This window comes from Passer domesticus, chromosome 15 (assembly GCF_036417665.1).
Source record: "Passer domesticus isolate bPasDom1 chromosome 15, bPasDom1.hap1, whole genome shotgun sequence".
Lineage (NCBI taxonomy): Eukaryota > Metazoa > Chordata > Aves > Passeriformes > Passeridae > Passer > Passer domesticus.
Window position 1 is genome coordinate 324329 of NC_087488.1, and position 14166 is coordinate 338494.

At 49.6% G+C, this 14166-nt stretch overlaps 1 long non-coding RNA gene across 1 annotated transcript; it reads left to right on the top strand.

Annotated features, from left to right (window-relative positions):
• Positions 1 to 2491: 2491 nt before the first annotated feature.
• On the top strand, positions 2492 to 12601 carry LOC135281577 (uncharacterized). The gene is made up of 3 exons (XR_010348183.1): positions 2492 to 3006; positions 11483 to 11603; positions 12193 to 12601. It is a non-coding gene; the product is annotated as an uncharacterized LOC135281577 (long non-coding RNA).
• The last annotated feature ends 1565 nt before the right edge of the window (positions 12602 to 14166 follow it).

Genomic DNA, 14166 nt, shown 5'->3' on the forward strand with positions numbered 1-14166 from the left:
CACAGCTAGCACTGGAGAAAGTCATGTTCCTGGAAGTGTCAGTGTCTTCTGCCTGCCATGAATTGTTTGGCTGCAACCATCAGAGGCATCAGGCTGGAGACAGGCTCGGCTGATGTTAGGAACAGGAGCTGCCCCAAGGAGAAAAAAAATGAATGAACTTGTACCTCCCAAACCCATCTCCCCACAGGCTCAAACAAGATTCCTTTGGTTCTCAGAAATACACAGATATAGGGCTGAGAAGACCATTTGGATCTATGTGTTCATGCCCAAGACCTTGCTGATGCTGTTTGGGTTTTGCCATTTTTCTTTTCTATGTTTTCTGTATTCTTTGCACATATATTTGTAGCTCTGTGGGCTACTCTATTAGTGACTAGTTTTCCCAATACTTTTCCACGGCCTTTCCCTAAGCAGAAAGACAAACTTCCAGAGCTCCAAGCACTACCAGGGGGGAGGTAGAAGGCCCCAGTGCTATCTTGGTTCTTCCTGGGACAGACCCCTCCAGGCAGCTGGTGGAGTCACCATCCCTGGAAGTGTTTCAGAAAAGACTGGATGTGGCACTAGGTGTCATGGTTTAGTTGAGGTGTTAGGGGATGGGTTGGACTCCATGATCTTGAAGGTGTCTTCCAACCCAGTGATTCTGTGATTCTGTGACTGAGGGAACTTTCCCTGCAGCTCTGGAAAGGGCTCCGGGGGCCCTTGGCCAAGGATGGGGGATCAGGGCTCAGAGAAAAGCAGCAAAGGGCTCAAGGCGAGAGGGCAGAGCTGCCACAGCGTGGCCCAGCAAGAGCCTCATCTGCTCCTCCTCAAGCCGCGCCATCCGCACTGCCTTTTGCGGCGCCGGCGGCTCCTCTCGCCGCGGGGCTCCAGCGCGTCCCGGGGGCCGGGCCCGTCCTCTTCGGGAAGCGCTGGAGCCTCGGAGGCGAGCGGCTGCTGCCGGAGCCAGGTGGGGAGAGCTGCGGCCGCGGCCCCGGGCACGGCGAGCTGCCGCTATGGCCGGCTCCTGCTGTGGCTCCTGCCCGGCGGGCACAGACACGGCCGAGGGCTGCCCGGGAGCTCCCTGCCGGTCCGCAGCGGGCCCGGCCGGGCTGCTGCTCTCCGCGGCCTCTGCCCGCTGCTGCCGGCCCCGCCGCGCTCCCGTTGCCTCTGCCGCAGCCGGGCCCACACGGGAGGCGGCACATTCCGGCCGGCTCGCAAAAGCCCTGCCCGCAAACCCCCCGCCACGGCCTCGGCTCAGGCACAGGCTGCCGGCGTCCTCGCAGCTGCGAGCCGGGCCTGGCCGCTGCCGGCCTCGGGCAGAGCTCCCGCCTGTGTCTCCATGGCCGCGGCTGCTCGGCACAGCGGGCTGAGCACAGCCAGCGCCAGGAGCAGCTCTTCATGGGCCTGGGCTCCGGGCACTCCGAGCTGCAGGCAGCACAGAAAAGGGCTCTTTGTTTCACCTCTTCTTTCAGCGCTGCTAAGAATGTAGCCTGCAGCAAGCTGAGAACACCAGAGCACGGAGCCCTTTCCAGGCAGGGCTGTGTCTGCTGGAGGGGCAGAGGGAGCCCAGCAGGGACCAGACACAAACCAGCAGGGCACTGAGGAGCCCCTGTGGTGGCAGTGAGCAGCTCCGGGCTCCGGGCGCTGCTGGTGGCATTTTCTATTGAGCCATCTCCAAGGTCTTCTCTTGTGCTCTGTATTTCTAAGTGTTTTCCCTCTTGGTTTTGGTTGTGTCCTGCACCTTTATTTCTCCAAATTTTCCTACCCTGTCAGCAGCAGCCCATGTCCAGAACTGGCTATAAAATATGAACAAAGCAGCTGGGAACAGCAACGTGTGGAATCCTATGGCTCAGGAATTCTTCTGTCAGGGCCCTGTCTGTGCCTTATGCTTGTCAGCACCTCCTTCTCTGTGCAAAAACTAGTGATGAGTGCAGTTTTTTTTACCTAAGAGCTCCTGAGAAGCAAATGCTGTGCTGGGATTCTCATGAGTGTGTCCATTAAGTTCATTGCAGGGAAACAGAAAGTTAAGGCCAGGGTAGCAGATCACCTGGGAGCCGGTCACTCCCTGCAAAGGGCTCATGTATGATGTGGGAATACCAAGTTCCTGGATGGGCAAGAAGGGTCAATGTGCTCAAGGTGCAACAGCTGAGGTTTGGGTTCACCTGGAGCACAGTCAGGGATGGTGAGCACTGCAAGATCCAGCTGCAGTCCCCATCCATGTCCCTTTCAGTGATGGCTTGAGGGTGTCTCAGCCTGGATCCAGAGCGCCCTGGGGGGCTCCTGGGGCTGGCTTTGCATTCAGGGTGAGGATGGCCAGGAGCCACTGAGGCCGGCAGTGGGGACCAAGGCTGGGGCTCGTGGCCTGGCAGGCGTGACTCTGGGGGCTGGGACATGCCAGGGCATGGGTCACTGCCACTGTCCTCCAGAGCCCTGGCAAGGTCTGTGATGCTCCAGGGGCAATGGCGAGAGCAGGGAAGTGGCTAGACTGGGGTTTTGCCTGAGCCAGAACCTCTAAGCCAGCCTAGCAGTAGAGAGGCCTGGAGGAGCCATGAGCACTGAGTGAAGGAGGCAGAGGAGGCTCTTCTGCAGTGCAAAGTCCAATAAGTTTATTAGCAGAGGCAGCAGGAGGGTACACAGCAGGGAATTCCCAAACAGCAGCACAAGCAAAAAAAGCCCTCATCAGCCCTGTGCACGGGTTTTTAAAATCTCTCAAAACAGGGGGTAGACACCATACAGTAACCAGTAAGCGAGTCTTGGGGTGTGGTTTTGAGGGCTACAACAAATCAGAACAAGGGGAGGAGAGAGGGTTGGGATAAGGATTGGATCTTAGGGTGAGGGACAGGGAACTTTCTGGAACAAAGGGTAGAATTTGGGCTGATGGACAGGGCAAAGGGGCCGGGTTGTCTTGACAGACAGGGAAAAAGCTGGGAAGGAGGGAGGGGATTCCTGGAGGGACAGTTGGGTAGGAGGACATGACACAGGGGAGAAACTAACTGTAATAACTTGGGGAGCACCTGAACATACCACAAGGTAAAGGAACATGCGACTCAATAAACTAACACTCCGCAACACAGACATTGAGGCTTTCAGCAGCTGCGAGGTGGCAGTGTTAGAACACGCAGCAGCTGGGGGAAGCCATCTCTCTCGCTCGGCTCTTGCTGTGCAGGAAGGTGCTGCGAGCTGTGGTGGCTGCACTCACCCTTGGCTGGGAGGATGATCTGTACCAGGGAGAGCAGAAAGCTGCCACGGGGAGCAGAACATTCTCAGAGCACTGCAGTGCAGAGAATGATACTGCCCCTGAAGTGCAAAAAGCTTGAAAGCATAGAATTCTGTGCAGCACTGTGGTACAAATTTTTCTCTTCTAGAACATGTCCCTTTTTGTATTCTGTGGATGAATTATATGGATTTATGGAATACATGGGGTTTTTTTTCTTAAGGTTTTTGGGAGAACTCTCAAGTTTATTTTTATTTCCATATTACAACCAGTATTTGTAGAGATTTTTTTATTCTTCTTTTGTAAATACTTAGGGAATAAATACCCAAACATTTCTTAATCCTTTGGTGTATTGTGGTTCATATTCTTAGAAAAGAAATGTAATAAATAGGTATGATTTGTGCTGATAAAATTCAAACAATAATCAATATTGATACAGTAATTTATAATTGGAAATAATAAAACAGTTGAAGGTGTAATGCCAGGAAAGAAAGGGAGACGAGGGCTTCCCCCCGCCCCCCTTCTCCTGCAGATGTTCAGAACAGGAAGAAACAAGAGATAATATTACTAAATTTAGTTGGAAGAGAGTAAAATTTGGTTGGACACCAGGAAAATGTTATTTATATGAGATCTGGTGCTTTAATGTTAGAATATAATATTGGTTTGTACTATACCAGCTTGGTGCACACGTGTAATCCAAAAGGTGAACTAAAGGACACCAAGGTAGAGGAGAGGCCTTCTTCAAAGAAGAACCCCAAAGAGGGGCACGACCCCCTAAAAGAATGGTGGAGGATGTATGGTAAAGGTGATGAGGGTGGTGATACAAGTGTGACAAATTGAAAATGGGAGGAGATGGTAATGACATAGAGCATAAAAAGGGAATTTTGGCCTGACAAGTACGTGAGGTGACAGGGGTCAAGCCCTGCCCTCTGTACCCTGCACTACCCCACGTGGTTAGTTTTGCTTATATGGTATTACCAGAACCAAATTATTCCTTATTTTACCCAAATTGTATTGTCAATATTTTGAGTGTATTCAATTTTATATATATTAAGCTACTTAATTAAAATTGCTGTTACATTTAATTTTGCTTTTTTTTTGCCTTTTTTTTAAATTGGATAATTGGACAAATATAACAAGGTTTTTGGAAGAACTCTCAAGTTTATTTTTATTTGCATTTTATATCCAGGATTTATACAGATTTTGTAATTTATTCTTATATTGTAAATACTTAGGGAACAAATACCCAAGCATTTTTTAATCCTTTGGGATATTGTGATTCACTTTCTTAAAAAGGAAACCTTGTTGAACAAGTGAGAAAACACCAAGAGAGGGAAAATAGCATAAAAGTCTTTTAGAACAGGGCATACAATGAGGACTGCAGAACTGAGTAATTCCTCCAAGGCGGGAATTAGCAAGATATATTACCAAGAATAACTGCCAAGATACTTCATGAAATCACCGGAAATGTGACCTGCAGCCATACAAAGTACAGCCAAAGCAAATGAAAACCCTTTGGAAAAGAGGGAATTTTGCCAGTGATATCAATCTGCCGGGATAACTGAGGGATGCCCATCATCCTTGGACTGCATTCCTCAGTATCTGCAGTGTGTTTCCTCCCAATTTCTGTGAAGTGAACAAGCAGCTGCTGTTGCTTTACCATTAACTTCAGCTTGTAGGAGAATTACCATGCACCATAAATGTTTTTTGTAGCTGAGCAGGACTTGATTTTCCCAAATGTTCTACAAAGCAGAAAGGAACCACACAGTTACTTCTGCTAATGTTAATGAAGAGTTTCATGAAAGAGGTGAATGATTGCATTGCAATATAAAACTTCCACATTCAAGAAAACATGAGTGCACTTAGAATAAAACATACGAGTCTAGCATAACAACAGAACAGGATAAAATGAAATTACTAGACAGGAAGTGATGTATCAGAAATGAAATGTATAATTTCTGATACATCTGCATGCATTTACAAGCTAAAACAGAAAAAGAAGGGCAGAGATAAAAACGAATGAAGGTTTTAAAATTGCTCTGTGCAGAAGAGACACAAAGCACCACTGTAAACACAGCTGAGAGACTTAGTTTGGATTTGTATTAGAGTGGAATACATTCACTGAAGGTTTCTGGTGCACATGAGTGCAAAGACTGAGGAAAAAAGGAGAAAAGTTTAATTTCTGGAAGCCATTTAGATTCCTGGAAGCACTGTCTAGAGATCTAAAAAGCTAAAGCCTCAGAGAATCTGAACCTATAACACCCCCAAATGGATTGATAAGGTATGATGGGCACATCTCTGCTGTTTCAAGAGTCAATGAAACTGACAAGGAGTGTCTAGAAATTAGGAATGCCAACCCAGATTTTACCTCCATTACTTTAGGAACACCTTGATAAAGCACATTAGGAACTGAACACTAACATTCTCACCCTGCTCTATTTACTTTACATTTGAATACAGGCTGGTAGGAGAAGAGATCTGGCTTTAATTTCTCCCCAAGTTACCTGCTGCACTTTCAGGTTAGGAGCACATTTAAAATGCAGCTAATCACTCTCTCTATCCATGAATATTCCACTAGTGAACTGACATACAGAAACATCCTTTTTCTCTTTGTACCTTCCTAAGTGGTGCCATAATGAACTGGAGACTTGCATAAATCACACAGAAAATCACCAAAACTGCTGAAATTAACACTCAATTGCATGATAAAAGCTTCTGAGAAAATGCTTGACCGGATCACTAAACAAACTCAAGCTTGGAACAGAAACATTCATTTTAACACTGATCAAGGGGAAAGGAAAAGAAATGCTGTAACAGTTCCATGTGGAAGATAAGGAGAAAGAGAGGAAGCAGAGGAAGAACAAGGCCCTGTCAGATGAGCTGTGGAAGGTAACTTTGTGTCCCAGCTCTGTCAGAGGATGTTCCCTGTCATTGGTGCAAGCAGCTGGAGACAGAAATACTGATTGAACTGGGGGCCACAGTCTTGATAAGTGCAGAGGTGGTTCAATAACGTGACATGAGGGAGTTCAGGGAGTTCCCCCAGAGCAACTGGGCTGCCTGAAGGAAGTGAACAGCTCACCACAGCCTGGCCCGCTCAGCTGCTTTTCCTTCTGATCCTCCTGGGGAGGCTCTGAGATTTCCTCTTCCCTGATGGAAGTGCAGCTGCTGCCAAGGGAAATGTCCCCATACTGACTCAGTGTTCCCTTGGCTTCCCAGATGTCCCATCTGCTGTCCCTGTCCAGGAGAGCTGCTCTGCCTGGGAGGAGGAGACCGAGGGAGAGCCTGGGAACATCGGCGGCTGCAATCCCTCCTGATCTGGTTCTGTTTATGGATGGGTAGAGTTAGACTTAGATAGTTACAAGTGTAGGGATATTTACATACCTTGACTGATATTTGTATAGGAATTTACATATGTATATTGTTATACTGATGCATGTATATTGATGTGTTTACGTCTGTAGTTATATTTACATACTTGTACAGTTGTGTAGCGGTGTAGTTCTATTGCTGGGGTTTTATATTGGTCCATTGAAATTTGTATATTTACAGATAGGTTTGTTATGTGTGTTCTACATGTCATATATGGAATGAAATACGTAATACATATTTACATCTATAAATTCTTATGGATATATTTGTATTTACTTCTACTTAAATATAGATGGAGTTGCATAGTTCTAAAATAGTATTTATTTAGTTCTGAATCTGAGATTCTTTAGAGAAGGATATTGATATTCCTGTATTTGTATATGGGCCGTAGAGTTGTAGTAATATGCAAAAAATTTAATTGTAAAACTTCAATTCATATTTGTGTATAGTGAGTTGTATAGAGTTGCAATAAAATAATTTTTTAACTGAAGTTGATATTTGTATATATTTAAAAATCACAATTCTCAAAAAAAGTTAGATTTTAAACTTATTATGTGCATGTTTCTACATTGGCAGCATAAGGGTAGCAAATTAAAGCAAATTTAATTTTTAAACTTAAGGGGTTTTGCATATTTGTTCATTACTAGTGCAGGTGTAACTATCTGCAATAAATGCAATGATTCAATTGAAAGAAGGGTAGATTTGTGCTACCCAAAGCCATGGAAATGCTGGAGGGTTTGGGCCATGAAAATCTCCTGCCATGCCCAGCACATGCCCCACCTGCACTCAGGCTTGGCACGGGAAGTGCAGATTTGGGATGGCAGCAGAGCCACACGTTGGCTCAGAACTCACTGCAAAGGCCTGCTGAGAAAACTCCAGGACTCCACTGAGAGCATAACTCCAAGCAGGAGCCACCTGGGGAGGACCAATCCACCCCACATCCCACGGGCAGCTCTTTAGGAAGAGCTCCAGGTGTCCCCCTGAAGCTCATCCCAGAGCCCAGAAGCCAACAGGGATCCTGAGCCAGCTCCGCTGCCTTTGGCAACACTTTGGCAAATGAGCTGCAGCAAGGCGGAGGCAACAGTGACTGTGACTGCTGCAGGCTGGGGATGAAGGAAGGGCCATGGACACAAGGGCTGAGATGCTCCAAAATGCAGAAGGAGGCTGGAGAACTGGGAAGCAACAAGTTCTGACAAGCACTGAAATGACGGAAGCCCTTTGTGTGAAGTTCCCTGAAGGAACTCCCAGGGACATGGATGCTATAATAAGCAGTACCAGAATACAAAAATGCAGTATCACCAGGAGATGGTCTGTAGGACCCACAGGAAATGGTTTAGGAAAAGATCAAGTCTATATTTTATATATTCTATTTATTATAGTATCTACATTAAAATATATAATATGTAGTATATAGATGATAAATTCATATGTGTCATGTGATACATTTTGATATATTTTAATAAATAACTTTAGTTCATATAGATTTGATATATTCTTCCAGCCTGGGAGAGTGAAGATGTACAGCAGTCCAAAACCTTCTGCCCACACAGCAGTCAGCCCCAGGTGTGTGCATGCACACCCACCCACTGTCCTTGCTCTTCTCAGCACTTCGGGGCTGCTGTTTGCACAGAATTGGGATGAATTTAACTCAACAGAGCCACGAGTGGGGTGTCCAGCTTGTCATGAACATTCATGTGGCAAGGAACAACAGAGCTCTCAAATCACATTATCACAGGGCCTTTCATTCCTGCTGGGCACTGAGAAACTCTTAAAAACACCAAAGACACAGAAAAGAGGTGGAAAAAATTGGCATCATGCTGGTGTCCTCATGGAGGAAAATCTGTTGGATTTCTTAAGGTCATAGCTTTCCAAAAACTAGGAAAACTGCTCAGCACCAGGAGCCCAATTGCGAGTGCTTTCCTTGACTTGGCAAGGCTGGGATGTTAACAGTGGACTCCGTTCTTGGTTCAAATCACCTGCCCTCTCTTGCAGACAAATGCACCACCACTAGCAGAAGCTATATCAGTCAATTTTCTCAAAAAGCTGTGTTAAATTTGGGAGAGGAAAGGAAAACATATCAGAGACTGTAGATTAACGACAAGACTCTCCAAACAGTTGCAAAGCAAAGGGCAGCAGCTTCTCTCTGGGACACTCCTTGTGCTCCAGGGCAGCCGGGCTGTCCCAGCTGCCCAGGACCCGGCGCTCTGTGGGCTCTGCAGAGCTGCACAGCGGGGAGGCAGCTTTGGGCACCTCAGCCCCTGGCCAGGAGTGGCTTCTTGCTCTGGAGAGCTCCCTGGGGGCAAGTGCAGGGTGCTGGCCTTCTGCTCTTGGCCCTAGCCTGGCCTTGCAGGGCTAATCCTGTTCCCTGTCTCAAATGTGCTAAAGACAGACTTGTTTGTTTCCAGCTCTGCACAGCAATGATTTGCGCCACAAAATACTGAAGGACTGAAGGCTGAACTTCAGACCCTGGCTGAAGCCTCAACAGCAGGACCTGAGCCAAAGCTGCCCTCCAGATGACCCTTGGAAAAAAATGTTCTGTGTATCTGCTCCTTAACCGAGTATTGCTATCAAAAGGATCAATGCATCCATTCACCGGTGAAACACATCTGCACCTTTCTGCATTAGGAAAATGGACAAGGCCACACCTTGCCCTGGTTCCTCCTTGAGCCCTGGGCAAACTCAGGGAGAAAACCAAGAGGAGAATGAAATCAGATGTCCCCCAGCAGAAGCTCTGTCACGTTGCCTGTCCAGCACTGTCAGAGCTGGGCTACTCTCACAGTGCAGTCGTAAGCCTCGTGGCCAGCAAAGGTGGAGGCTCCACAGGATTTCCCAGTTCCCGGCCGTGGCTCTCCAGGGCTTGGCTGGGACAGCTTCCCTCAGCTGATGTGCAGCTCTGGATGGAGGGGAAAGGACTAGGGTATCTGGTGATGTATCTTTCTTAATCACTAGAGGCAACCTTTTGTAGTAATGCTGAGGTGCATTGCTTAGCTTCTCCTGTTCTGACTCTTTTCTTGCACTTTTGCATTACAGTAAACGACACGATTCCTCCAGCTGGTGTCTGTGTCTGCATCTTTGACCTTCCCCACCATCAAAACAAAACACACAGCCAGTTTAGCAGGAGACCTGCCTCCCTGCCAGCCCATCTCTTGGAAAACACCTCTGATGGCCATCTCTGCAAATGAAATTCCCACTTTGCAACTTCGTTTCCTACAGGCTGGTGAGAAAAGGAGGCACTCCCAGCTCTGGACACCTCTGGAAACCAGCTGCTTTCAGCAGTCACAGCCCTGAAATATCAACCTCCTTCCTTAACCTGCCACTGGGAGCTCTCACCAAGAGGCCTTTTGTCCAAGGATACCCACAGAAGGGCTCGAGGAGGGAGCTCAAGCATTTCCTCATTGCCTCGGCACCAAAAAAAAAAGCGAAGTGGGAGGGGGCAAACCAGGGAGGGTGATGGGGCAACATTATCTTATTGCCCAGGCATTATAATGTTGGGTAAAGCAACATCCATCCATGGGCCAGCACTTTAGCTTGGATGACAATGCGGACAAAATTGCTGCCCCTTCCTGCTGCTATAGCTGACTCCAAATCACGAGAAACGTGCCAACTCTGCCAAAGACAGGCAGACATGGTGAGATAAAAAGAGCTAGTCTGCTGAAAAGGAGATCAAATGAATGTTTTCTAATGCCCCCTTTTCATCCTTTCCCCAGCCAAGACAGAGCAATGTCCTTCCTCTCTGTCACCAATGGTGACCCAGGCAGAGGATGCAGCGCAGGGACAGAGCCCACCACTGCTCTCAATGCCCTGCCCTGCCCTTCCCTGCCTGCCTTGCCTGCCGAGTCCTGCTGTAACCTGCCCTGCCATGCTGTGCTGTGTGGAGCCCGGCCAGCACCAGGAGCCACCCCGCCAAGCTGTGGCGCCTGGTGAACAGCCCCTGGGTCCACTCCGTGCACTGGGACAGACGGGCCCAGGAGCTGCTCATTGAGCGCTCCCTCTCCGAGCGGGAGCTGCTCAGCCCAGGCCACACCCCGGGGGCGGTGGCACTGGGGCAGATCTGGTGCCGTGCACCTTCAGGGCCACGCAGTTCCACAGCTTTGTGCGCCAGCTCTACCGCTACGGCTTCCGCAAGGTGCCGGGCTGGCTCGGCGCGGCTGTGCTGGGTGATGCCGGGGGCTGGCTGCACCACAGCAACCCCTGTTTTCGCCCCGACCGTCCTGACCTCCTGCTCCGCATCAGGCGCCGGCCGGCAGCGTACCAGGAGTGCCACAGGTGCCCACCCTGCGGCTCCCAGCAGCTCCACAGGGAGCAGCAGCCCCCAGCCTTCAACCCACGAAGTAGGAAAAGAGTTGTAGTCTTGTTTTTCCGAAATGTAATGAAAAGTGACCGTTTGAAGTATTTTTCCACAAGGCCCTGTCATTCTCAGCCAGAAATTGTCAAGTCTATTAGGAAGGGGAACCTAGAAGGCCAAAAAATTATCTGCCTGGTTTTTTTCCTGCATGCTTCCTGTGATGTTTGATCCGAGGCAGCAATAGAGATCTGTGTCCCAGAGCCACATTGTGGAGCCTGACCAATATGTTTGGATTCTTGCAGCCACCCCAGGCACTTCAGCATCCAGCACTCCAGCTGGCAGTGCTGGTTGTGCAGCATTGACAGCCTCCAGCTCCACACAGAACGCACCTGGGGAAGAGCAGTCTCCACCAGTGGATCTTGGCTTTGCCATTGAGCAAATGATCCAGGAGATCAGGAGATCACTGCCTGAAAGGTCTCCCTCTGCTCAGGTCACCCCATTGGAGGGGAAAGGAAGAAGCTGGGCTGAGAGCTATTGAAAGTTGTTACATGGAGAAGGAGAGAAACTGCACCCTTGATGTGATTCCAAGAAAATACCAAATGATCTTGAGTTTTCCTTCTTTCCATTGTTCTTTCAAGGGCAATATTAATGTTGTGCCTGAGTCTTCCGGAGGCGAGCCTGTGAACCAGGCTGCAGCAGAGGAAGCCTCATCTGGCACCAAGAGCTGCAGGAACAGTTCCCCAGAGCCTGAGGAGCTTGGTAAGAACAGAGCCCCCATTGGTTTAGAAAGGTGTGAGATGGCTGCTCTGAGCCTGCCTCTGGCAGCAAGGGAGATGAGCAGAGTTGAGTTCCTGTCTGCAGGGTTGGTGCTTCCTGGTGCCTTTAGTTCAAATCCTGCACTGGCACAGCCTCCCCGAGCCCTGCCCTCCATGCTTCTCCAGAGACGCTGACACTGAGTCCGCTGCTGTGGCAAGAGAGCAGGGAATAAAGCTGACCTTGTGGCAGTTGTGTCACCAAGCTGGGTGTCCCAGTTTGGTTCATAAATCAGCTCCCAGCAGCCTTCAGCTTCAGCCACTTCAGTGAGGACTGAGATCTCTCTGTCACTGAGACTGTCTGTGTTTCAAGCTCAAGCCTTTGCTAAGACTTTATCAGGATACTTAAACACTTTACACAATTCAGTTTTGAGCACTTGGAAGGATCCCTGTTCTTTAAAGAGCAGGTTTCAAATTGCCAAGTGAGAGTTTGCCTTTCAGGCCATCTTTGACAGTCCCTGATAGAAGGACAATTGGTGCTCAAGGAACACGTGCACAATGGCCAATATTGACTCAGTGTTCCCTTTGCTTCCCAGATTCTGTGTGATCAACCTCTGCAGGAGGGCTGCCTTGTGTGGCAGGAAGAGACAGAGGGAGAACCTGTGACCATTGGGCAGGTAGAATTCCTCTGTCTCTAGTATAGTATAGTTATGTTTATTTATCTAGGTAGTTGTATTTATAGATTTGTGTAATTATATTTATCTATATAGATAGAGATCTGTGCAGTTAATTTTTTTTTGTTTTAGATGTATATTGTTATTGTTATAGCTTTAGATGGGTTGTTATAGTTACAGATGTGCACAGTTGCATTTTTACCAGTGTATAGTTACATTTACATATATACATTTGTAAATGCATATTTATATTTGTATATGGAGGTTTAGCTAAATAGATTGATATCTATATACCCCTTTTTTTAACCTCTTTCCTGGCTCTGCTTCCTCCCTCACCTCGTGTTTTCCCCCGTGCCCGCTCTGTCCCCTCTCCCTGTGCTGGGTCCGAGCTGGTGACCGGGCCGGGCAGAGCAGCAGTTCCAGCCCCGGGTGTCCCTGGAGCGCTGGGAGCTGCTGGTGGCCCCAGGCACTGTCCCCTGAGGAGCTGCTGAAGGACAGTGAGACTGAGGGGGCTGAGGGGGCGGTGGTGCTGAAGGGACGCTGACCCTGAGGTGCTGCTGGGGCTGAGGGCTGTGGGGCAGCCGAGGGCCATGGTGGCACTGAGGTGACAGGCAAGTGGCACAGGCTGAGGGGATGGCGGGTCTAAGGGGACGGGATGGGTCAGAAGGGACTGAGGGAGGTGAGAGGACTGTGAGGGGCTGAAGAAGCTGAAGGGGGCTGGGGGTTTGCCGAGAGCATGGGTGGGGTTGAGGCTGGCGTGGGCTGTGGCCATGGGCCCTGCCCGTGCTGGGGCTGCTCAGCACAGCTGCCCCGGCTGGCACAGGGGCTGTCCTTGGGCAAGGCAGCTGTGCTGGCAGGGCCCAGGAGCTGTGCCGGCTCTGCCGGGCTGCCAGGGCTCCTGAACGGTCCTGCTGCGGCTGTGCTCACCACAGTCTGGCCCGCTCGGCTGCTTTCTCTTTCTAACCCTCCTGGGGAGGCTCTGACATTTCCTCTTCCCTGATGGAAGTACAGCTGCTGCTAAAGGAAAGGTCCACATACTGACTCAGTGTTCCCTTTGCTTCCCAGATGTCCCATCTGCTGTCCCTGTCCAGGAGATCTGGCAAACTTCCTCTGCAGGCTCAGAAGAACTGGTGTCCTTTGGCCACCCCCAGATACCACTGAAGATGGGACCACCTGCAGAGCAGAGGGAACCAGCTGGAGCTCCAGGCCCAGCTCTTGCTGCTCACAGATGAGCCTCTGGCAAGCTCCAGGAGCTCCTGCCATCTCTCTCCCTCTTGGCAGCTCCCTCCCTGCGGCCCTAAGGCCCTGCCCATCCCTTTTTTGCCTCCCAGCTCACCCCTTCGCCTTGCCTTCCCTTAATAAACAGTTTGGCTTTTTCACTTGACCCATGGCTCTGTCCGTGGAGCTGAAGCGGCACAAATCCTGAGCTCAGGGACATGCAGGGCCCTGCTGCCCTTCTCTTCCACGCCGTCGTCTGTACACGGGCAGAGAGGAACAAGGGCAGCTCAGGCTGCAAAGGTCCCTGCCCTGCTGCTCCAGTTGCACAGCACCGTGGAGTTAAAGGTGGTGCTGAGCACGCTGAAGGGGACAAGGACCCTGGGTTTTAGAAGAGCCAGCTTGAGTATGCTCTGAACCCAGCCATGAGGGATTCCATGGCAGGCATCCACCGAAGGCAAAGGAGCTTGCAATGCTGGAAGTTTTCACAAAAGCTTTCTGAAAGCACAGCAGTGCTCCAGCCCTATACAGGGACAGGAAGAGGGCAGAACCAGAGACCACTGTGGCCTAGCAGTGAGCTCTGAGTGTGCCTCAAAGCAAATGAAGCAGCAGCAGCAGCAGCGGCAGAGTGGCTGAGGCTCTGAGGTGCGAGCGTCCCAGTGGCTGCCACGCTGTCAGGCA